General features: G+C 40.4%; 1 long non-coding RNA gene across 2 annotated transcripts in view; it reads right to left on the bottom strand.

Moving 5' to 3' along the window:
* Positions 1-745: 745 nt before the first annotated feature.
* Positions 746-24,209, bottom strand: part of LOC122556321 — a 36,509-nt gene continuing 13,045 nt past the window's right edge. The window contains exon 3 of one of the 2 annotated variants that reach the window (XR_006313504.1): positions 746-1,438. This is a non-coding gene — a long non-coding RNA (uncharacterized LOC122556321). Of the gene's footprint in view, positions 1,439-17,694; positions 17,777-24,209 lie in introns of those variants that run through there. The other variant, XR_006313503.1, reaches the window with a different exon arrangement.

Consider the following 24,209-nt stretch of genomic DNA (forward strand, 5'->3'; position numbering starts at 1 on the left):
GCAGTGATGTACACAAGAGCATTTTAGGACTATTGAAGAATTTGGGATTTTTTAGTTTGTTATCTTTGTAGCTCCAAACTTAATCTGACACAATCATGATAAATATATTTTAGTAGCTGTTACCTCTTGTCTTCTCTTCCGAATTTAATCAAAGCTGATTAACTCCAGATTACATACTGTCTGAAATTCAATATCAAGGATTGAAATAGCTTCTTTTGTAGAAATGATTCAGAAATGCAGATGTTCTGTTGTTTTCTAGATGCCAGGGATTGGGATATTGTGGATCATCTGAAAAACATTCTGCAATGAAAGGGCAAAAGCCAAAGGCTATTGTTCATATAGATACCTATGACATAGGTGGTAGTAATTAAGGTTTTGCAAAACAATCTAATGAACACCCGCCCTTTAATAAAGAGCCAAACCTCAAAAGTTTATTGTATTCATTGCTCACAATGCAGTCCTGCCTACACCGAGGAGATTGAACAGATACTGGGTGGCTGCTTTCTGAACCACCACTAGTCAGTCTTCAAGCATGATATTCAGCTTCTTTTCATTTGTCATATCAATTCTCTAACCTGTCCCCACTCTGATCTTTCTGTCTGGCTGGTTATGTCATGCCAATGAAGTTAAACACAAGCTCAAGGAACAGGACTTCATCTTTTCACTCAACACGACAGCTTTCTGGACTGATTCAGCACTGATTTCAACAATTTTAGATTGTAAACCTCAGTTCTGTGGGTCTGGTTCTACTTTCTTTTCTCATTTCTTTCCTGATACAATTACTTTGCAGTCATATATCTGCTAGCTTGCCATTTACACCTTATATGGTCTTATGAAGGCTTCTTATATAATGATTGCGTTGAAGAGTTGAATCTTGAACGGCTGTAGTTAAATGGATTTGTTTCAAGTTCTGTGAATACCAATGCTGTTTTTTTTTCAGGAGGTCATTTTAAACATTGATTGATTTTTATTTAACAAGCAATATATGAAAATTAGACACTTTCAGCTAATTGCTGGAGGTTACCAGCCAAAGGTTAATGACTGCCAGATAGCTATTTTCTGTTTGAACAGAGTTTGAATGCAATGGGTTGAGGTCCAGCATGCTGAAGGAAAGATGCTTCCCAGTTCAACTCTCCTTTTTCTGAAATCTCTGGGGCAGTTTGTCTTAATATTTCCTAAATGAGGATTCCACTGTGAGAAGGAACCTGCCAGAAATCGTCACTAGAAGTCCGTGCCAAAAGTTTTGCCAGAATCCTCTGAACCATTTAAAATGATAACTCAGTGAGAGTGTCAGTGCAGTTTCAGAAAAGGTCAAAGAACCAATGATGTGTTGTATGCAGTCAGACAGCCCCAGAAGAAATGTTAAGAACAGAAGATGGTCCCCTTCACCACATTTGATTTCCTTATCAAGGCAGTTAATGCAGTCACCCTCGAAGATCTGTGGAAAGAAATGGAGAAATTCAGCTATACTAAGAATTTCATCACAACACTTCAACAGTTCCAGGACAATATGATTCCTCATGAACTGCATGAGAGCCAGCCTTCTGACCCATTACCTGTCACTATTGGAGTTAACAAGGCTGCCGACTAGTGCCAACTTTCATCAGCATGTCTGTACCCGCCACCTTCCCTGATGCCCTCTAGGATGGTGATCTTGGCATTGGAATCTGATCACTCATGGATGGGGCGCTTCTCAACCTGAGAAAGCTCCAGGCAAGACTAAGGTCTCTAATGATGTACCTTGTAATTTCCTATTTTCCAATGGCTGTGCACTAGCTTCCAGAGAGACTATGTAACATGAATAAAACTGAACTAGCGTACCAGCCTGCTCCAGGAAAGCCCTTTTTCCAGCCAAAGGATTGAGCCCATGGCCAGAGCCTGTTAATAGTAAATAGGTTCACTTATCCTGACAGCACACTGCCCTGAACTCTCAACATTGACAACAAGACACATGAAAGAATATTGGTACGACTTCAAGTCCTGGGAGAGGCTGGCCCAGAATAACTGCATGTGCTGCACCCAGAGAAAGAAACTGATGCAATCTCCTTCAAGATCAAGTACATGGGATCTCTTGTGGCACAATGGTCGCTTGGCTGCCTTTGAGCCAGGAGTCCTGGGTTCAAGTTCCAGTTGTTTCAGAGGTATGCAATAACATATCTGAACAGGCTGATTAGAAATGATCAAAATTAAGTGCTTGAGAAAGGTAAAGAGAAAACGCAACAAGAGGTAATCTTGAGATAGCAACTTGACCAAAGTTCAATTATCCTTGATATCCTGATATATTTGCATCAGAACATTCTGAATATAAATTAACCTTTGTAGTCACCTACTTATTTTCCAGAACCCTACCAACAGTCAGAAGAATGTCATCTCAAAGGATGGACAAATTTGTTATGTCTATAGTCAAGAGTGTGGTGCTGCAAAAGCACAGCAGGTCAGGCAGCATCCGAGGAGCAGTAGGATCGATGTTTTGCCCGAAACATCGATTTTCCTGCTCTTCGGATGTTGCCTAACTTGCTGTGCTTGTCCAGCACCACACTCTCGACTCTGATCTCCAACATCTGCAGTCGCCACTTTCTCTTGTTATTTCTATACTTGAATTCTGGTGACCCAATCTGCATGGATTTATTTCATAGAATCAATTGCAGTTCCATCTTATTTGATACATCCAGACTGATGGTATAGGTATGTTTGTGCACGTGTGAACCATTTTGCATTAACATCTCCCTAAAGCATAGAATACAAAGATATCATTTATCTGATTGAGTTTACTATTTTGATGTGTAATCCAGTGAGTTCCATTCACCTGCTTTCTCCCTATATTCCTGTAAATTTTTCTCCTTCCAGTATTTATTCAATTTCTTTTTGAAAACTACAATTGAATCTGTATCCCCTATCCACTAAGGCAGCACACTCCAAACCCAAACCAGTTGATGCATAAAATAAACTATTCTTCATGAATTTGGGATAAAGATTGTTCTCTCTCTAAGAACAGAATTAGCTTCAGATCAGACTTGGAGCAGTCTGCGCTGTAGAAAACCTAGGGAAAATTCAGAGACAATCCTGAAAATGTCATGGATAAAAGAAATTCTTTTTTCAGAAGTGAAATTATTTCCCAGTATAGTTTTTTCTCCCCATCAATTGACTCAAAAAGTTAATAATTATTCAACCTTCTACGCTTTAACCCAGTCAAGTGGTACTTATCTCAAAGACACACTTAGACCAAAGGTTGTTAGATGACCATTACATTTGGAAATGATTTCTATATTTTCTTTTCCTAAATCAGTGATTTTTAAAATATTTTGACTCTAGCAACACATGACCAGCATGATTTAGACCACCTTACTGAGAAGACTGAGTGTGAAATCTGCACTTCACTAGTCTGTGTTGTATGGTTTTGCATTTAGAAAGGCATTTGAACGATTCAGAATCCTCAGGAAACATTGCAGTGCTGTAAGGGTAATTTAAGCACTGCTTATAATATGCTAATATTTTTAAAACAACTTGCTGTTATATAGGGCCTTTTATGTTGCAAAACATGCCAAGGAATGCATATAATCACGCAAAAATTGTCACCAACCCAAATAAGGCGATATTAGGAGTAACTAAAATTTGGTCAAAGGTTTTAAGGAGAAAATTAAAGGACAGTGAAAGGAAGATTTTGCCAGTGAACCCAGAGCTTAGAATGTAGAAGATAAAAGGTATGCTTTAGAACATGGTGGCATGCTGGCTCAGTGGTTAGCACTGCTGCCTCACAGCACCAGGGTCCCAGGTTTGATTCCAGCCTCGGGCAACTGTCTGTGTGGAGTTTGCACATTCTCCCTGTGTCTGCGTGGGTTTTCTCCAGGTGCTCCGGTTTCCTCCCACAGTCACAAAGATGTGCACACCAGTGAATTGACTATGCTAAATTGCCATAGTGTTAGGTGCATTAGTCAGAGGGAAATGCGTCTGGGTGGGTTACTCTTTGGAGGGTCGGTGTGAACTTGTTGGGCCGAAGGACCTGTTTCCACACTGTAGGGAATCTAATCTAATTATACAAAGTATAGTACTGTTTCATAACATGAAAAATAATAGAATTAAATAGTTAATACCAGAGCCCATTTCCTATGTCTGTCATATTAATTATATATATTTAAAAATTCCAGACAACAAAACAATTTCTATTTTGTCCATCTGTATAAGAAATAATATAGTTTTGCACATGACAATGGCTAGTTCCTATCTTTGTTTTCACCATTTGTATCTAAACCTTTAAAGGGGCCTCTGGTTTGTAACATATTCCATGTTATAATGTTTGTATCTGTAAATTAAAACTATTTTGCTGATTACAGTTAAAATAACAGCAGTTTAAACCAAAACTAAAATTGCTTCAATTACCTTGGGTAACTATCCTATAGAAACTTTACAATCAATTACTTGAGTCATAAGCTTCAGTTCTTTATATCTTGCAGCTGCATCATTTATCATATGTCTGAGTCATAACTCAAGCAATCAATTGAGAAAAGGTTCACACCTGAATTCTGGGCCCAACAGCTGAACTCGGGTCACATTAACTGCTACAATCTGCTGAAACTTTGTAATATTTTTCACAGCCTGGGTGGAATCTTATTCCCCAGCAATATTCTGCATTGATATCAGTTTAAACTGGAGAAACAGGAGAAGGCTGTGTCATTTCAAATAAACTTGAAAGTATGCTATTACAACAGTAAAGGCGATACTATATAATTGTATGTACAAGTCCAAATTAAATTAAAGCCCTGTATTTTTTCCCCAGTATTTATAGCAATCCATGTTCGGATGGATAAAGTGCTTGCCTAGCTTTGAGTATTAGACCTTGCATTAGTATGCAAGTTGTAAAAAAAAACAAACCATATTTAAATGATGGTTTTGCAACAGGATTTACTGATGCAGCTAATCATCTTGTATTAGTTTGATACAATCACCATAGATAACCAGTTGGCATCATTTTGAAAATGTGAACTGTTTGACTCCTGGTCAGTCTTGGGATATACCAGTCAACAATGTCATCGCTAAATTAAAAAAGCCTGTATTTAAGAGAGAATATATAACTTCCTGATACACTGCATTGTGAAGTACTTTTAAAGTGTATCACTGTTGTAATTTAGAAAAATGCAGCAGTCAAATAATGGAAAGCAAGATTCCACAAATAGCAATTAAAGAACTTATGAGATAACATACAGAATCATAGTCGTGTAGCATGGAAACAGACCCCTTGGCCCAACTCTTCCATGCCAACTAGGTTTCCTAGTCTGAACTAGTCCAATTTGCCTCCATTTAGCCCATATCCCTCTAAACTTCAGCAAGGCATTTGATAAGGTTCCCCATGGTAAGTTCATTCATAAAGTCAGCAGGTATGGGATACAGGGAGATTTGATTCTCTGGATTCAGGATTGGTTGGCTGACAGAAGGCAGAGAATGGTTGTAGATGGAAAGTATTTGTCTGGAGGTCAGTGGCGACTGGTGTCCCACAGGGCTCTGTTCTTGGGCCTCTGCTCTTTGAAGTTTTTATAAATGACTTGGATGAGGAGGTTGAGGGGTGGGTTAGTAAATTTGCCAATGACACAAAGGTTGGAGGTGCCATTGATAGTACCGAGGGCGATTTCAGGCTGCAGTGCGACATAGACAGGATGCAGAGCTGGGCTGAGAAACAGCAAATGGAGTTCAACCTAGATAAATGCGAAGTGATGCATTTTGGAAGGTCGAACTTGAATGCTGAATATAGGATCAAAGACAGGATTCTTGGCAGTGTGGAGGAACAGCGGGATCTTGGTATTCAAGCACATAGATCCCTCCAAGTTGCCACCCAAGTGGATAGGGTTGTAAAGAAAACATAAGACATTTTGGCTTTATTAACAGAGGCATCGAGTTTAAGAGCCACGAAGTTTTGCTGCAGCTCTACAAAACCCTGGTGAGACCTCACTTGGAATATTGTTTCCAGTTCTGGTCGCCTTATTATAGAAAAGATACGGAGGCTTTGGAGAGGGTGCAAAGAAGGTTTACCAGGATGCTGCCTGACTGGAGGGTCTTACAAAGAGAGTTTGACTAAGCTCAGACTTTTCTCAGGAGAGAAGGAAAAGAGATGACCTGAGCGAGGTGTACAAGGTATTGAGAGAGGCATGGATCAAGTCGATAGCCAGAGACTTTTCCCCAGGGCAGGCATGAGGAGTCATAGTTTTAAGATGTTAGGAGGAAGGTATAGAGGAGATGTCAGAGGTTGGTTCTTTATGCAGAAAATTGTGAATGCATGGAATGTGTTGCCATTGGTGGTGGTGGAAGCAGCGTCATTAGGGACATTAAAGCAACTGCTGGATATGCACATGGACAGCAGTGAATTGAGGGGTGTGTAGGTTAAGTAATTTTATTTTAGATCAGGATTAATCCTTGGCACAAAATCGTGGGCTGAAGAGCCTGTTCTGTGCTGTACTTTTCTATGTTTTATGTTCTATGTTCTAAACATTTCTGATACATGTACTTGTTCAAATGTCTTAAATGTTGTAATTGTACTCACCTGTACCACTTCCCCTGGCAGCTTTTTCCATATATACACCAACCTGTGTGTGAAAAAGTTACCCCTCAGGTTCCTTTTAAATATTTCCCCTCTCTTCTTAAATCTATGCCTTCTATTTTTGGACTCCTCTACCCAGGGGAAAGCCCTTGGCTATTCAACTTATCTATGCCCTCATGGTTTTATAAATCTCCGTAAGAGGTCACCCCCTCAGCCTCCTCCACTCCAAGGAAAAAAGGCCTCAACCAATCCAGCCTGTCCTCATAACTCAAATCCTTCAGTCTCAATAACATCCTTGTAAATCTTTTTTGCACCCCTTCCAGTTTGACAACATCCTTCTGATAGCTGGGTGACCAGAATTGTATGCGTAACTCCAAATGTGGCCTTAATAATGTCTTCTACAGATGTAACATGATGTCCCAACTCTTGTACTCAATGCACCCCTATACCTCTCTGCTTGACAACACTCCCCAGGGCCCTAACTTTAGCTGTATAAGTCCTACCCTGATTTGTCCTACCAAAATGCAACACCTCACATTTATCTAAATTAAACTCTACTATTCTTCGGCCCGCTGGTCCAGTTGATCAAGATCCCATTGTACTGTTAGATGACCATCTTCACTGTCTATTATATCTCCAATTTTTGTGTCATTCACAAACTTAGTAAAAATGCCTCCTATATTCTCAGCTAAATCATATAAATGACGAACAACAATGGACCCAGCACCAATCCTTGCAGCACGCTGGTTGCAGCCTCCGGTTTGAACAACAACCCTCCACCACCCTCTATCTCCTAACATCAAGCCAATTTTGTATCCAATTTAAGGTATATTTTAATGCTGATGGATTCCACCACATGATTTTGAACAGTTTGTCTGAGATTTGCAGGCTAAAATCTTTTCAAATTTACTGTCAAGATGGACAAGCTTTGACTCTGATTTCAGTGACATATTTTGCAAACGATTTTTGAGAAGATTTGTAGCTCAGGGTTACAGCGACTAATGAAACTAAAGGATCCATTAGATACTACCAGCAAATCGAGCATCACAAGATACCATGCAAGAACTGTAAAAAAAAGTTCATTGGACAAACAAATAGGAAACCTTCCACCAGGATACACAAACACCAACTGGCCACCAAAAGACATGACCCGCTATCACTAGATTTCAAATATACAGACAAAGAAGGACATCACATTGGCTGGGACAACACACACATCCTGGGACAGGCAAAACAAAGACATGCACGAGAATTCTTAGAGGCATGACATTCTAACCAGAACTCCATCAATAAAGACATCGATTTAGATCCTATCTACCTATAAAAACAGAAATGACATCACTCACTTTAAGAAACCAAGACCTATAAACAGCGCTTCACCAGAGTCTCTCACTGATGATGTTACCTAGTATGGTGATGAAATGTCTGAAAACAAATCTTTCAGATCAGTGAGCTAACTTACATATTTTGCAAACATTCACTGTTAGATTCACCTGAATTTTAGTGTCAGGTGCAAAGACTGTATGTCATAGTGATTGATGAATTGAATCAAAAGCACATATCTTCAAGTTTTCTTAACAGACAGAAAACACTGTTCTCAAATTTCCTGTGCTTCCGAAACCCAAAACAAAGCATCTATTGTTAAATGTGATTCTGTGGTTGGACAGCTCTTTCTAAATAACGTTGAATGTGATAACAGCAACAATGCAGCTGATTCAAAAAGCTTGTAAGGTGGCTCATTAGCACTTGCTAGAAGCAACGTACGTTCATACACAAGAACCCATACTCTACAGACAACAGGAATAAGCATATGTTGCCATAGTTCTCTATGGTGATGCTTTGGCCAATCTGAGTCAACATGCCAACCAATTCTCCTATAGAGTAAATTGTCATGATTGTTCAAAATCTGGTCACCTTGTATTTGTCCTGATGAGTTCAAGGTGAGAAACTTCCATCACACATCTCTCTTTTCAACAAGATACAAGTACTGTGCCACCAAATGATTAAAGAGATTATTTTTGAAATATCAAATTTATTTGTTTCAACCTATTTGGACAGATGATCTGAAATAGAGAGATTAACATTCAAGGAAAGCCAGTATTGAAAAGGCTACAGATTACCTGGTGGATTTTAATCCAAATTAATGGAATGTAGCCCACAAAATAACATGAAATAACCTGTCTAGTGAGAAAAAAAAATCTATTTTGGGTAATTTTCAACATATCATTGGAAACATTAAACCAATACAAGGGTGTTACCATCAAGGCTAATCAATGAATAGTATTTATTTAAAGGTGTTAAACTAGATTAGAAGCAAGTTAGATTTTGAAATGTAAATGTTGAGCTGACTAACAAGCAACAATCTCTCAGATTCCAAACTGAAATAACTAATAACAGCACAAAATTTGTACAAAATTACCAAAACTGACTTCAGTAATCTGTGAACTAAAAGTAGAAAGAATGGGCAAGTTTTTTTGTCTTGCTTGAAGCTATCAATGAACCTCAGTCATAGGACAGAAAATTCTAGAACGATTCAACAAATCAGGTTGTATCTGTGGAAAGAGAAAAATTGGGAAAGGATGAAATTTGCCCAGGTAAAGGAAGGCAGGTTTCAATGTGTACAGGTCATTAATTTCCCGAAAAGTGATGATGAGTCATGATTCTGAGGTCATCTCATCCTCTTCAGATTGTTACCCAGACAGAATTCAAAGCAAATAGGAAATCTCCACACACCTATCAGATAACTAACTCAAATATTCAAATCCCTCATCCGATACTATTTTCAACCTCAATTATGCCCACAGCAACCTACTTTCAAACCTCAATAAATCGGCAAGGTCAGTCAGATGAGTGCACAATAGAAATACCCCCTTTGGTGAAATTGGTAGATTGGGATACCTTTAATCACTGAAAGAGATGTAATCATGACCAAGTGAAAGGCTCCTGCCCTTAACATTTCTTTTCTGAGGCAGTGCTATCACTAATTGACATGTGGCTCAATCCTCCAATACTTCACTCATTTTCAGCTTTAGCTTCCTCCTGATCACCTTCACCATAGCATGGGAACGGCCTATATAGCTCCTACTCTCATGCGACCCTGAGGATGATGCTCCAGCAAGGGGATCAGTGCTCTCAACATGTTTTTTGCAAGGGTATCTTAGAGCCTCACGTGGTGGGGAAAGACCACCATCTAAGATCTTCCTGCCAAAGTTCAATGGGAAAGTACAACAGGAATCCATTCAGTTATCGGATCCTCCCAGTACCTCAGATATGTGTAAATAATTCCTGATAATTGATAAATGCCTTTAGATTAGTTGTGATTATCAGGAAAGTCATACCCCAATGTTTGTTTCCTTCTCTGTATAAAAAAAATAAAGGCGTGAACTGCTTTAGTAACTGTGTATATACATATAAATTTCCTTTTTAATGAATAAAGTACATTTTTGCAAAAAAAGAAATGTTCCAGAGCCTCAGTGATTCACACTGTCTTGGCAAGTTGCTGCCGGAATCTGCAACTATATCCAACTACATTGGAACAAGCGCAGCAGATGGACGTGAATTGTAAGTGGTCATTAAGGTGTCTGTTACTGGAGGGTACTGCAGTCTCTTTAATTAAAAGTAATTCTTTTGACAGATGAATGGATCATCCCTCCTGCCTTGCCCTGGTTGTCTGGTGATTCGCAGAGATGGAAGGCAGTGTTCTATCTCAATTAAACAGTTTCAGGAAAGCCCATTCCTGATGTCAACAGGTTCCAAACCTGCAAAGGGTCAAGTTGTTTGCCCAAACATGAAGGTATGGAATCTCTTACATACCCTACTATGCCTATTTCCACACACCCCCACCATCCACCCCACCCCTAGAATGAACTTTTAAAAATTACAAGGGAAAGTGAAGAAACAAGATAGCGGGTCAAGAGAATCAAAAATGGCAAAAGTAGAATAAGTATCAGCAATAATTATCAAAAGAAAATTGTGATTAATCAATATGAACTGAAATTGCTGAACACAATTTTGAATGTGAGAGGATGTGGTGCTGTTCTGCAAACTTCTTGCAAATAGCTCCAGTTCAGTGACAGTACTAGATTTTGATGAAATATCCATTTTCAACCCAGTCAAATAGTTTACCAATGCTCATTCATAGGGCTCATACGTAAATAATAACCAATTAAGTGAGGTAAAAGATGTTAATTATCAACAAGGAAGTGGAACTCCAGCAAAAAAGAAAGGAGAACATTTAACAGAAATCCATTAAGAAAAAGAAACCCTGGATGAAGATCTAGTTAAGAACAGGCTGAGAGATGTACCACAAGCTGTTGAGGAAAATAATAATATTCCAATGGAATATAGTGCTTTCTGAATATGGAAATATAATTTACAAAACACAACTTCTTACAATGGAAGCACTTAGAATGCAATGTTAAAATGGCATCTGAAAGCTATTGTTAGACCTTTTTATTAAGAGGGAAGTGGAAGAATTAAAGGAAAGTGTAGTCAGGAGTAATTTTTTTAAACTTATGACGACTTGTAGTGGTAATAATCATTGCACTAGTAATCCAGAACTCCAGGCTACTGTCTGAGAATATGGGTTCAAATCCTACATTGGCAGATGTTGAAACTTATATGTAATAAAAATCTGAAATTTAAGACTAGTACAATGGCGACCATGTAGCCACTGTTGACTATCAGGAAAAACCCAAATGGTTCATTAATGTCCTTTAGTGAATTCTGCCTTCCTTACCTGGACTGGCCCACATGTGAATCCAGTTCCACAGCGACGTGCTACATTCTGAACTGTAGTTAGGGCAATTAAAAATGGCAATAAATGTTGGTCTAGCCAGTGATGCTCAAATCCCATGAATTAATTTAAAACAAAATTCAAATATTGATAACCTAAGTAGGTTCTTTTAATTCTTTCATGAGAACTGAGTGTTGCTGGCTACACCAACACATTTTGCTTATAACTAATTGCAGTTGAGAAGATGGTAGTGAGCTGGACTCATGCAGGCAAGGTGTCCTGAGTTCTAGATTCGCCAGCCATAAGATGCTAGATCTATTCAAAATCTAACCCATTTTGTGTGGTGAAAGTGCCACATAATATGGTGGAGGGTAGGGTAAGCTTAACATGAAGATAAGACTTTGTCTCCACAAGGATGGCCACTTTTAACAATATTGTCATGGATAGGTGCATCTGTGACAAAAAAAATTTAGAGTCAAGTGTGTTTCCTTTTTGTTTGTTCTCTCACCAGCTGTTGTAGACTCAGTCGAGCAGCTCCATCCTTTGGGATTTGGCTAGCTCAATCAGCGGTGAGACTACCAAGTCACTCCTGATGATAGACAATGAAGTCCTTCACCCAGAGTTTGATCAATGTTTTCCCTACCATCAGTAATTGTTCCAATTAGTGTTCAACATGGAGGAATACTGATTCATTAACCTGGAATGATGAGAGGTTGTTTTCAATAACAGATTTCCTTACCCAAGTTTGTCCAGATGTCGTGAACATCATGGAGACTGGAGTCAATGTTAAGGTTCCCAGTGTAACCCTCTCCCGACTATATATCACTGCATTACCATCTCAGATGGACCTTTCCTGCTGTTGGCACAGGAACTCACCAGAGCTGGTGATGGTGATGATGGTGCCAGAAGATTGAGCTGATTTTCCAAGATGTGGTAATCACACCCAGATTGACATTCCTTTTTTTATAAAATGTAAGAGCTCTACATTTCTGACGATGGCTTCCAATCAGAACTCCTCCAGAAATGTGGAACTGCACTTTAAATATGGCTGATCCCTTTCATGCAAAACAACTGTGGGTTGGAAAACTGGGGCCTTTTTCACAGCCATCAGTTGCTTTTTTTTCTGGGATTTAAATTTTTAGCATCACAGACTGGTCCTGTGAAAGGATAAATACATAAAATAAATGTGATGTTAGGGTGCCAGTTAGGTACTGGATGAGGTATCAGAGTGCCAGGTAGGTAAAGTGCTAGGTAAGTATGTGCCAGTTGGGCAGTGGGTCAGTGCCAAGTGAGGGGGTGTTTAAGGTAAGGTGGAGGGTGGATGACAGATAGGTGAGATGGTGTCAGGTCCCATGGGGAGGACAGGATGTCAATGGGGCAGGATGTGTTGGGTCACAGGGTGGGAAATGTTAGGTTCAGCAGCAGGGGGAGATGGGAGGAATGTGTGGGAGGGGGTGAAGTGTATGGAATCCTGTAGGTGGTGGTTCTCTGTTGGGTCAGGTAGCAGGTCTTGTTGCATCCTGAGGGCAGAGAGATGTGTCAGGTCAGGGTCCAGGGCATGTCAGAGATCTGGATGAGGTGTTGGGTTCAGGGTGTGGTCACTATGTTGAGGGTAACAATTGAAGAGTTATTCAGGAAATAGACTTTTTTTATTCACTCATGGGACATTGACTTTGTTGGCTGGCCAACATTTTTTACCCATCCCTAGATAACCTTGAATTGGCTTGCTGTGCCATTTCAGAAAGCAGTTCTGAGTTAACCACATTGCTGTGGGTCTGCAGTTACATATAGGCCAGACCAGGGAAGGAGGCAACTTCCTCTCTGAAAGACATTAGTGAGACAGATGGGATTTTCTGACAATCAGCAGTGGTTTCATATCATCAGTAGATTTTTAATTCTGGATTTTTAAAAAAAATTGAATTCAAATTCCACCATGTTCTGTGATTCAAACCAGGGTCCCCAAAACATTAGCTGAGTTTCTGGATTAATAACCTAGTGATAATACCACTAGGCCATTGCTTCCCCAATATGCTTTTAATAACCTAATTTTTTCACCGAGTGACTATTTACTTTAACTACAACAGAACCCTCCAAATGCTCTGATTTAAATGGATATCTTTGGAGGGTTCAAGCATTGGCAATTATCCGGTGGAGTGTTTAATTTCCCAGGGAATCGCTATAAGACCATAAGACCATAAAACATTGGAGCGGAAGTAAGGCCATTCGGCCCATCGGGTCCACTCCGCCATTCAATCATGGCTGATGGGCATTTCTACTCCACTTACCCGCATTCTCCCCGTAGCCCTTAATTCCTTGTGACATCAAGAATTTATCAATTTTTGCCTTGAAGACATTTAGCGTCCCAGCCTCCACTGCACTCTGTGGCAATGAATTCCACAGGCCCACCACTCTCTGGCTGAAGAAATGTCTCCGCATTTCTGTTCTGAATTTACCCCCTCTAATTCTAAGGCTGTGTCCACGGGTCCTAGTCTCCTCGCCTAACGGAAACAATTTCCTAGCGTCCACCCTCTCCAAGCCATGTATTATCTTGTAAGTTTCTATTAGATCTCCCCTTAATCTTCTAAACTCCAATGAAAACAATCCCAGGATCCTCAGCCGTTCCTCATATGTTAAACCTACCATTCCAGGGATCATCCGTATGAATCTCCGCTGGACACGCTCCAGTGCCAGTATGTCCTTCCTGAGGTGTGGGGACCAAAACTGGACACAGGACTCCAAATGGGGCCTAACCAGAGCTTTATAAAGCCTCAGTAGTACAACAGTGCTTTTATATTCCAACCCTCTTGAGATAATTGATAACATTGCATTCGCTTTCTTAATCACGGACTCAATCCGCATGTTTACCTTTAGAGAATCCTCAACTAGCACTCCCAGATCCCTCTGTACTTTGGCTTTACGAATTTTCTCACCGTTTAGAAAGTAGTCCATGCTTGTATTCTTTTTTCCAAAGTGCAAGACCTCGCATTTGCTCACATTGAATTCCATCAGCCATTTCCTGAACCACTACTCCAAACTGTCTAGATCCTTCTGCAGCCTCCCCACTTCCTCAGTACTACCTGCCTGTCCACCTAACTTTGTATCATCGGCAAGATTCGCTAGAATGCCCCCAGTCCCTTCATCCAGATCATTAATATATAATGTGAACAGCTGCGGCCCCAACACTGAACCCTGCGGGACGCTGCTTGTCACCGGCTGCCATTCCGAAAAAGAACCTTTTATCCCAACTCTCTGCCTTCTGTCAGACAGCCAATCCTCAATCCATACCAGTAGCTCAACCCGAACACCATGGGCAGCACCTTGCTCAGCAGCCTCCCGTGTGGCACCTTATCAAAGGCTTTTTGGAAGTCTAGGTAGACCACATCCACTGGGTTTCCCCGGTCTAACCTACTTGTCACCTCTTCAAAGAACTCCAACAGGTTTGTCAGGCACGACCTCCCCTTACTAAATCTATGTTGACCTGTTCTAATCCGACCCTGCTCTTCCAAAAATTTAGAAACCTCATCCTTAATGATGGATTCTAGAATTTTACCAACAACCGAGGTTAGGCTAATTGGCCTATAATTTTCCATCTTTTGCCTTGATCCTTTCTTGAACAAGGGGGTTACAACAGCGATCTTCCAATCATCCGGGACTTTCCCTGACTCCAGTGACTTTTGAAAGATCTCAACCAACGCCTCCGCTATTTCCTCAGCCACCTCCTCAGAACTCTAGGATGTCCTTGCTATAATATCCTTCCTATAACTAGGCGACCAGAACTATTATAGAACAAGCCAAACAGAGAACAGCCAGGGAATTCCTAGAGGCATGGCACTCATTCATAGATTCTAAGGTGTTTTTCTAAGGAAAAACTTCTTTAGCCAGAGAGTGGTAAATCTGTGGAATTCATTGCCACAGAAGGCTGTGGAGAGCCAGCCATTGACTATATTTAAAACAGAAATAGATAAATTCTTGATTGCCAAGGGGATCAAAGTTATGGGGAGAAAGCGGGAAAATGGGGTTGAAAAATCCAGGAGCCATGATTTAATGGCAGAGCAGACTCGATGGGCCAAATGGCCTAATTTCTGCTCCTATGTCTTCTGGTCTTATTTAAAAAACACATGAGAACTTTTTTTTTACAGAAGGTGTCATGTGTGGAATGAACTTCCAGAGGATGTGGGCACAATTAAATCATATAAAAGAAACTTAGATATGTACATGAGACACATGGGCTAGGAGGAGGCAGGTGGGACTAGTTTAGTTTGGAATTATGTTTGGCATGAACTGGTTGGTCTGAAGGGCCTGTTTCCATGCTGTATTATTCTATGATAGATTTCTGATTAGCAGTCGTATACAGTATTACACGATTAGGTTGGCAATCAACCATGATCATATTGAATTGAAGATCAGGCTCAATGGCAGGGCTAAATATCCTGTTCCTACCTTCCAATGATCTTCCTTATACCTCTAAGTTGCAAGATGAGCTTAGCACATTTGACTAACAAAAGAAACATTAGAATTAGCTGTTATTTTAACTATAATGCTATGTTTGTGATTGCCAGGATATCAAAATATAACATCAGTGTTGCTATTTTATCCCCAGTTACCATTTTGGGAATTAATTCTGAGGTTGAAGTGGCTCTGTCAGCCTTGAAGAACAATATCAGCTTTGGTTATTGGAAGAACAATTCTTCACGTTGCTCGGGTATTTTTGCGAATCGGACTTCATCAAATGATATCTGGATTTCACCCACAGACATGTCAGCTAATGTGACAATTAGGTATGTTTTATATGCTAAAAAGCATTTTACTTTTCATCTAATGCCCATTAAGTAGTGAACATCTGTGTCACAGGAATATCATATGCATCCTACACAATGTACTTTATAATTGTACAAAGGATATAAACTATTTTACAAAGTTGCCATACCTGTGAAAGGTATTAGACAAATTCATTTATTACTATTTCTATCATCTTAACTACTACCTATCCGACAATGGTAAAAACGAGGACTGCAGATGTTGGAAACCCGAGACTGGATTAGAGTGGTGCTGGAAAAGCACAGCAGGTCAGGCAGCATTTCTGCTCCTTGGATGCTGCCTGACCTGCTGTGCTTTTCCAGCACCATTCTAATCCCTACCTGACGATGGTCAAGTTACCCATCACTAGTCACTGAGTAGGTAACTTGAAAAATATACCAAATGTGGAGGAACCACTCTCCAGTGTAATTTCGAATTGTCAGATGAATTAAAAAAAGTGGGGTGGTAAAAATCAAAGCTTTACCCTTCTCAGTGCTTATTCAAATTAACAAGCAGCAAGTTACAAAAAAAAAACAGTCAGAGCAGCTATCCTCATTACATGGCTTCCAAGTAATTGAATAATTCCTTCTCTCAAGTGGTGCATAAGCACCATAGTTCAAAACATGTAGGAAGGGGCTAATCATTAAAACCAGAATCACAGGAAGAGAACAAAAATACATCTACAGTTACCTTTGTGAGCCCACTTCAGGTCACATCATGGTTTCATTTCAACTTAGACTCCTCACATAAAATTGCACAAGTCCAGATATTTTCACCTTCTTAAGAATATTTGAAAATGTTGCGTATAAATAAGGAATGAAGCAGAAAATGCATTGATATCAAACTTGGTAATTTAAAGTTAGTTCTCAGCATTGTTTGAAAATTTAAATTATGAATTGTGACATTCAGTAGCAATTATTAACCACTAGAAATAGTGACTTTATACACTTTTTGCTATTCTCAAGTATCCATGTACTTGAGTGCATGTGACAATAAAAAAAAGGCTGAGGCTCCTGAACTCAGGTTCCCCCTACCTGCCTCACTTACAGTCACACTCTGATGTCCCTGATCACTAACTGGATGTGAATTACTTAATCTCCCAGGTGTGACTGCCTCCTGAAACAAAGCGTCCAGGTAACTCTCCCCCTCCCAGATGCGCCGCAGTGTTTGAAGCTCAGATTCCAGATCATCAACTCTGATCCGGAGCTCTTCCAGCAACCAACACTTGCTGTAGATGTGGTCACTGCCGTTCACAATGGGATCAGCCAGCTCCCACATCATACAGCTACAGCACACCACCTGACCAGCCATCTTTGCTTAGTTAATTACTTTATTACTTTGTACAGGTTTGAGTTAAAATACTTCCTGATACCTCTCTGCTATTGTCTTTTTTTAAAAAAAACAATTAATAGATAAACAATACTTAGTAAGGGGGTTAGAGGAGGAGTGCGGGTGGGAGACACCATGGTTGTAGAGTCTCGGGTTTAGCCACCTTCCTGATTTATATACTCACTGCTTTCCTTCCCGGCTGCCCCTCTGGTCGTCGTCACTTCCCCCTGCTGCTCCCGCTCTTTCTGTGTAGAGAAAAAAAACACCGCTGCCCGCTACCGGTAAGTAATTTTAAAACAAACTGTCTTACCTTAGCTGTAGCCTTCCAGTTTCATTTAAACTCAGCTGCTACTCGCACTCAAAATGCTATAATGGGGCTTCCACAGGATCTGTTACACATAGAGTCATAGAGATGTACAGCATGGAAACAGACCCTTCGGTCCAACCCATCCATGCTGACCAGATACCCCAACCCAATCTAGTCCCACTTGCCAGCACTCGGTCCATATCCCTCCAAACCCTTCCTATTCATATACCCATCCAAATGCCTCTTAAATGTTGCAATTGTACCAGCCTCCACCACTTCCTCTGGCAGCTCATTCCACACATGTACCACCCTCTGAGTGAAAACATTGCCCCTTAGGTCTCTTTTATATCTTTCCCCCTCACTCTAAATCTATGCTCTCTAGTTCTGGGCTCCCCAACCCCAGGGAAAAGACTTTGTCTATTTATCCTATCTCTGCCCCTCATGATTTTGTCAATCTCGATAAGGTCACCCCTCAACCTCCGACGCTCCAAGGAAAACAGCCCCAGCCTGTTCAGCCTCTCCCTGTAGCTCAAATCCTCCAACCCTGGCAACATCCTTGTAAATCTTTCCGAACCCTTTCAGGTTTCACAACATCTTTCCAATAGGAAGAAGAGCGGAATTGCACGCAATATTCCAACAGTGGCCTAACCAATGTCCTGTACAGCCGCAACAAGACCTCCCAACTCCTGTACACAATACTCTGACCAATAAAAGAAAGCATACCAAACGCCTTCTTCACTATCTTATCTACCTGCGAATCTACTTTCAAGGAGCTGTGAACCTGCACTCCAAGGTCTCTTTGTTCAACAACTCTCCCTAGGACTTTACCATTAAGTGTATAAGTCCTGCTAAGATTTGCTTTCCCAAAATGCAGCACATTGCATTTATCTGAATTAAACTCCATCTGCCACTTCTCAGCCCATTGGCCCAACTGGTCAAGATCCTGTTGTAATCTGAGGTAACCTTCTTCGCTGTCCACTACACCTCCAATTTTGGTGTCATCCGCAAACTTACTAACTGTACTTCTAATGCTCGCATCCAAATCATTTATATAAATGACGAAAAGTAGAGGACCCAGCACCGATCCTTGTGGCACTCCACTGGTCACAGGCCCTCAGTCTGAAAAACAATCCACCACCACCCTCTGTTTTCTACCTTTGAGCCAGTTCTGTATCCAAATGGCAAGTTCTCCCTGTATTCTGTGAGATCCAACCTTGCTAACCAGTCTCCCATGGGGAACCTTGTCAAATGCCTCATTGAAGTCCATATAGATCACATCTACCACTCTGCCCTCATCAATCCTCTTTGTTACTACTTCAAAAAATTCAATCAAGTTTGTGAGACATGATTTCCCATGCACAAAGCCACGTTGACTATCCCTAATCAGTCCTTGCCTTTCCAAATACAAGTACATCCTGTCTCTCAGGATTCCCTCCAACAACTTGCCCACCACCGACGTCAGGCTCACTGGTCTATAGTTCCCTGGCTTGTCCTTACAACCTTTCATAAACATCTCCATTTATGCTGCCTGACTGATTATCAGGCCACCGGAAAATCCAGGAACATTATATATGACCTGGTGAGTATGTTGTCAGACTGTTATTTGATTCATCTGAGGGACAGTTTTCTCTATTTTTACATAAACCCCCAACTTTTAGTCACTTTTGTAGAATCGACAGCTGGGTTTAACTTTGCTATTTCAGTATAATGCATTATCGTCTGCCATTTCCACCATCTACGGTTAAGCCCACCACCAGAGATATATTTCCCTCCCCACCCCATTCCCTCTGCGACTTCAATAGGTCTACACCCCCCACCAACCCACCCTCCATTTCCGGCACCTTCCCTTGCCAGCATAAGAGGTGTAAAGCCTGCACCCGCATCTCCCCCCTCACCTCCATCCAAGGCCCCAAAGGATCCTTCCACATCCGGCAGAGGTTTTCCTGCACATCCAACCACCTCATCTGCTGTATCTATTGCTCTCAATGTGGTCTCCTCTACAATGAGGAGACAGAATGCCAACTTGCAGAACATTTCAGAGAACATGGCTGGGATCCATGCACTAAACGACCTCACTGGCCTGTGGCTGAACACTTCAACTCCCCCTCCCACTCTGCCAAGGAGATGCAGGTCCTGGGCCTCCTCCACCACCAAATTCTAGCCACCCAATGTCTCATCTTCCACCTTGGGAACCTCCAACTACATGTGATCAATGTCAATTTCACCAGTTTCTTGATCTCCTCTCCCCATACCTTATCCCAGACCCAACCCTCCAACTTGGCACTGCCATCTTGAACTGTCCTCCCTGTCCATCTTCTTTTCCACCTACATACTCCACACTCCACTCTGACCGATCACCATCACCCCCCCACCTTCACCCACCTATCGCATTCCCAGCTACCTTCCCCCCAGTCCCATCCCAGTCCCATTTATCTCTCAGCCCCCTTAGTAACCCCTGCCCTTGCCCCCTACATTCTTGATGAAGAGCTTATGCTCAAAACATCGATTCTGCTCCTCCTCAGATGCTGCCTGACTGACTATGCTTTTTCAGCACCATATGTTTTGACTCTGATCTCCAGCATCTGTAGCCCTCACTTTCTTCTGATGCTAGGGAAACCATCCAGTTTCATTCCTTTTATGACTTTGTAGTGGTTTAGTACAAGTGAGTGGCTTGCTAGACCATTCCTGACAGCAGTTAAGAGTCAACTGCAATGCTATGGGTCTTGAGTCAAATGTAGGCAGATCAGGGAAGGATGGCAGATTTCCTTCCCTAAAGGGCATTCTTGAACCAGAGGTATTTTTATAACAATTAACAATGTTTTAATGGTATCCATTACTGAGGCCTTTTTATAATTAAGAATTGAATTTAAATTCTCTCAGCTGCTTGGGAGGTTTGAACTAGAGCATTGTGCTTCTGGATTACTAATCCAATGATAAACCACAAAATCCTACCTCCCTGAAATAGTTGTTTGGTGTGTAATCATTTCAGATATATAAAATAAAGTTAAATATAAACATGTTATACAATATTCAAATACCTCTTTAACATTTTTTAACTTATAAGACACAGATAAACTTTCTCAAATCAATAGCCTCACCACTGAAATCATGATAGATTTTGGATTTCGCTGGATTTCAGATTGGGCTCTTGACCACCCCCCGCTCCTCCTTAAACCCCCCCCCAGCCAACCTCACCAAACCAGCCAATCTACGTCAGGTGGGGTCAAGGGCCATTTGGAATGGAGGAATAGACCAGCATGCAAGTGGTGAAACAGGCAGTATGTCTGGTTCCATGTAGCAAATTAATTGTAAGTTAATTTTAATTGAGTAAAATGGCACACAACACATTCTAAAAATTTCATTTTTGGACAAGTTTGGTTTTCAGATGGTCCATTTTGGTAAAGTGTATCTGTCTGAATTTGTCAAGCAGGCAGGCAGGCAAGCAAGCTACCTTTTCTTCTGGTGCTGCCATTTTCTTTTTGATACCTGTAAACATCATTTGTAATATTTGGATCATTTGGCCTGAAGTTATGAAAACATGTTAAATGGAGCCTGGTAGTAAAATACCTGGTGGTGGCCTGTATATGTTAAATGCAATGGTGATCTGATGAAGGGCAGGTCCTCTGCTAATTTTCACCTACCTCACAACCTTGCAAATTCCTCTTGAAATGCCCATAAGAGCCCCTTGTTTCCAGTTTCAAAGAACAATTTGGCTCAGGAAAAGCATCCATAGCATGACTTAATATTGCCCTCATCATGTGTACTTAAAAGAAACAGAATTTCTCTTCTCAAAGGATTCTCCACTAGCAAGGACCCATCTTCCCTGGAGGTTCTAGCACTGCCATGATGATTGCTGTTGGCTAGGACTTGTAACACTGAACATAGGACCCTTAACCTGGACAAAACAACAGGACCACAAGGATTCAAATGACCCGCTATGTTGCAAAAGAATATGCAAAAGCTTCTCTCACCCCCCCCCCATAGAGGTGGAATAATGTAAAAAGTAGAGGCTTTATATGACTGCAATTAGCAAATGGGCTTTCAAGACTAGGTGCAAGGGCCTCATTAAAATCATTGGTACAAATAACCATAAAAAACAAAACTTACAACACATTTACTATGACAGCAGTAATTTCCTTAACATGGGTTTCAGTTTTAGACTGTAAACCCTTTCATACTCCCATCTGTTAATGTCATGTTCTCAGAGTTGCTAGGCAATGGAAGTTAAATCTATAGGCAAGTATTTTTCTATGTCTAACACTTTGCAATAGAAATTCCAAAAGAATTCTCAATTATTATTTCTCAGTTATGCCATACCTGGGCTAAATTTATGTCACATTGGTCAGAGATTAGTTCCTTCAACTTAATTGTCTTCTATTATCAGTGCAATACTGACAGAAGAGCAAACTTAAATTAGAAACCAAAATATTCAGTACAGACTTGGCTCATTTATATTGGTGACATGCCATAACTGAGCAGTCTGTTTTGTATGAAACCTAAAAACAGTTTGGGTTATTGCAACTCTGGATTAGTTAGTTTGATCAGCAGTAAAGCTGGAATGGTATCTAATACTTACACAAGGAAGAACGCTTGGTGAAATTTGAATTTAACTATAAAATGGCATTAATTTATATGATCCACTTGTTCCTAACCAGAGGCTAATTTGAATTAAATCTTGAATAGCTATATATGTGAACCAAAAGGCATTTGATTACTTTCACAAATATTAATTCTAGAAAAATAAGTGAACCATTAAGTACTGACCTGCAGTGTAACAAGAGCAAAAACTGTTTGACTTTTGCCAGTCTGCTGAAGGAAGTTTAAAAATAAACAGTTTCCTGAAACAGTTTTGGATATATTGAAATATATCTATTTTTAATTCTAGATCAATCTTAGCTGCTACAAAATCTGCAAGATACATCAATAATGCAAATCTTTGAAACATCATTTTATTTTCTAGAACATCATATTGAAATCATATATGTGACAAATCAAATCATTACCAGTGAAAGTGTGGCACATTAACCCTACTCTGTATAACAACACACAGACAATGGTCCACAGTGTAAGAGAAAAGGTCAGACTGGACTGGAGGTAGAGTTCAGAAGCCATCTTTTATCTGCTTGCTTTTTCTAGTACTTCAGCCTTAAAATTTTCCATTGTTCTCTCGCTATCCATCCTGCATTCAGAGTCACTCACTGTGCATTAATTGCCACTTTTCTCAATGCAACAGGAATCTCCCAAATGCACTCTCTTCTTTCAGGGAGACACACTTTGCTTGGCCATCTATTCTCAAGCAGACAGATTCAAATCCTACAGCTCCTTCAACCTTTATTTTCCAACCACAAAAACAATTTGAAAAGTACAAAAATCAACTTGAAGGTTTGAAGAACATTATTGTACCATCTTACATTCTTTCATGAGAAATTAACTCCAACTGATCATCAGTATTACTTAGATAACCACATAAAACTTAAATTGTTATTTGAACAAAGTCTATTTGAAAGTCTTTGATTATGTTATGATACTGTTAAGGTTCATTAACATTTAAAGAAGAAATCTGAAGACGCAACAATTAACCAAATGAACCATGCAACAAAATTTCTTTTTTTAGTAAAACAAATTTGTTGTATGTTAAAAATAATTTAGGAAAACATGTATTATAACCTTTAAGCTGCCGCATTAAAAGGCTTGTGCTACAAACTCAGTACTACATTCCATTTCAAGAGTTACGTTATCTTACAAAATCTTTCAGATTACTTCACTTTTCCTGTGAATGACACAAAATGCATCACCATTCCCTAGAATTCACCCTGATTTCTATTCAGTGTTCCAGCTATTCAACATGGTACACCATTTCATTAAAGGATTACAGGCAGGCGAGGAAGGAGCTCAAATAAGGTCTGAGGAGAGCCAGGAGGGGGCACAAGAAAGGCTTAGCAGAACGGATTAGGGAGAACACAAAGGCATTTTACACTCATGTGAGGAATAAGAGAATGGTCAAAGAAATAGTAGGGCCGATCAGGGATAGCATAGGGAATTTGTGTGTAGAGTCTGAGGAGGTACGGGAAGCCCTAAATGAGTTTTTTGCTTCTGTCTTTACGAAAGAAACGAACTTTGTAGTGAATGAAACCTTTGAAGAGCAGGTGTGCATGCTGGAATGGATAGAGATAGAGGAAGCTGATGTACTGAAAATTTTGTCAAACATTAAGATCGACAAGTCGCCAGGCCCGCACCAGATTTGTCCTCGGCTGCTTTGGGAAACGAGAAAGGCAATTGCTTCGCCACTTGCGAAGATTTTTGAATCCTCGCTCTCCACTGGAGTCGTACCTGAGGACTGGAGATAGGCAAATGTAATTCCTCTCTTCAAGAAAGGAAATAGGGAAATCCCAGGCATTTACAGACCAGTAAGTCTCACGTCTGTCGTCTGCAAGGTGTTAGAAAGGATTCTGAGGGATAGGTTTATGACCATCTGGAAGAGCATGGCTTGATTAAATGCAGTCAACACGGCTTTG

This window comes from Chiloscyllium plagiosum, chromosome 13 (assembly GCF_004010195.1).
Source record: "Chiloscyllium plagiosum isolate BGI_BamShark_2017 chromosome 13, ASM401019v2, whole genome shotgun sequence".
In the NCBI taxonomy this organism is placed as follows: Eukaryota; Metazoa; Chordata; class Chondrichthyes; order Orectolobiformes; family Hemiscylliidae; genus Chiloscyllium; species Chiloscyllium plagiosum.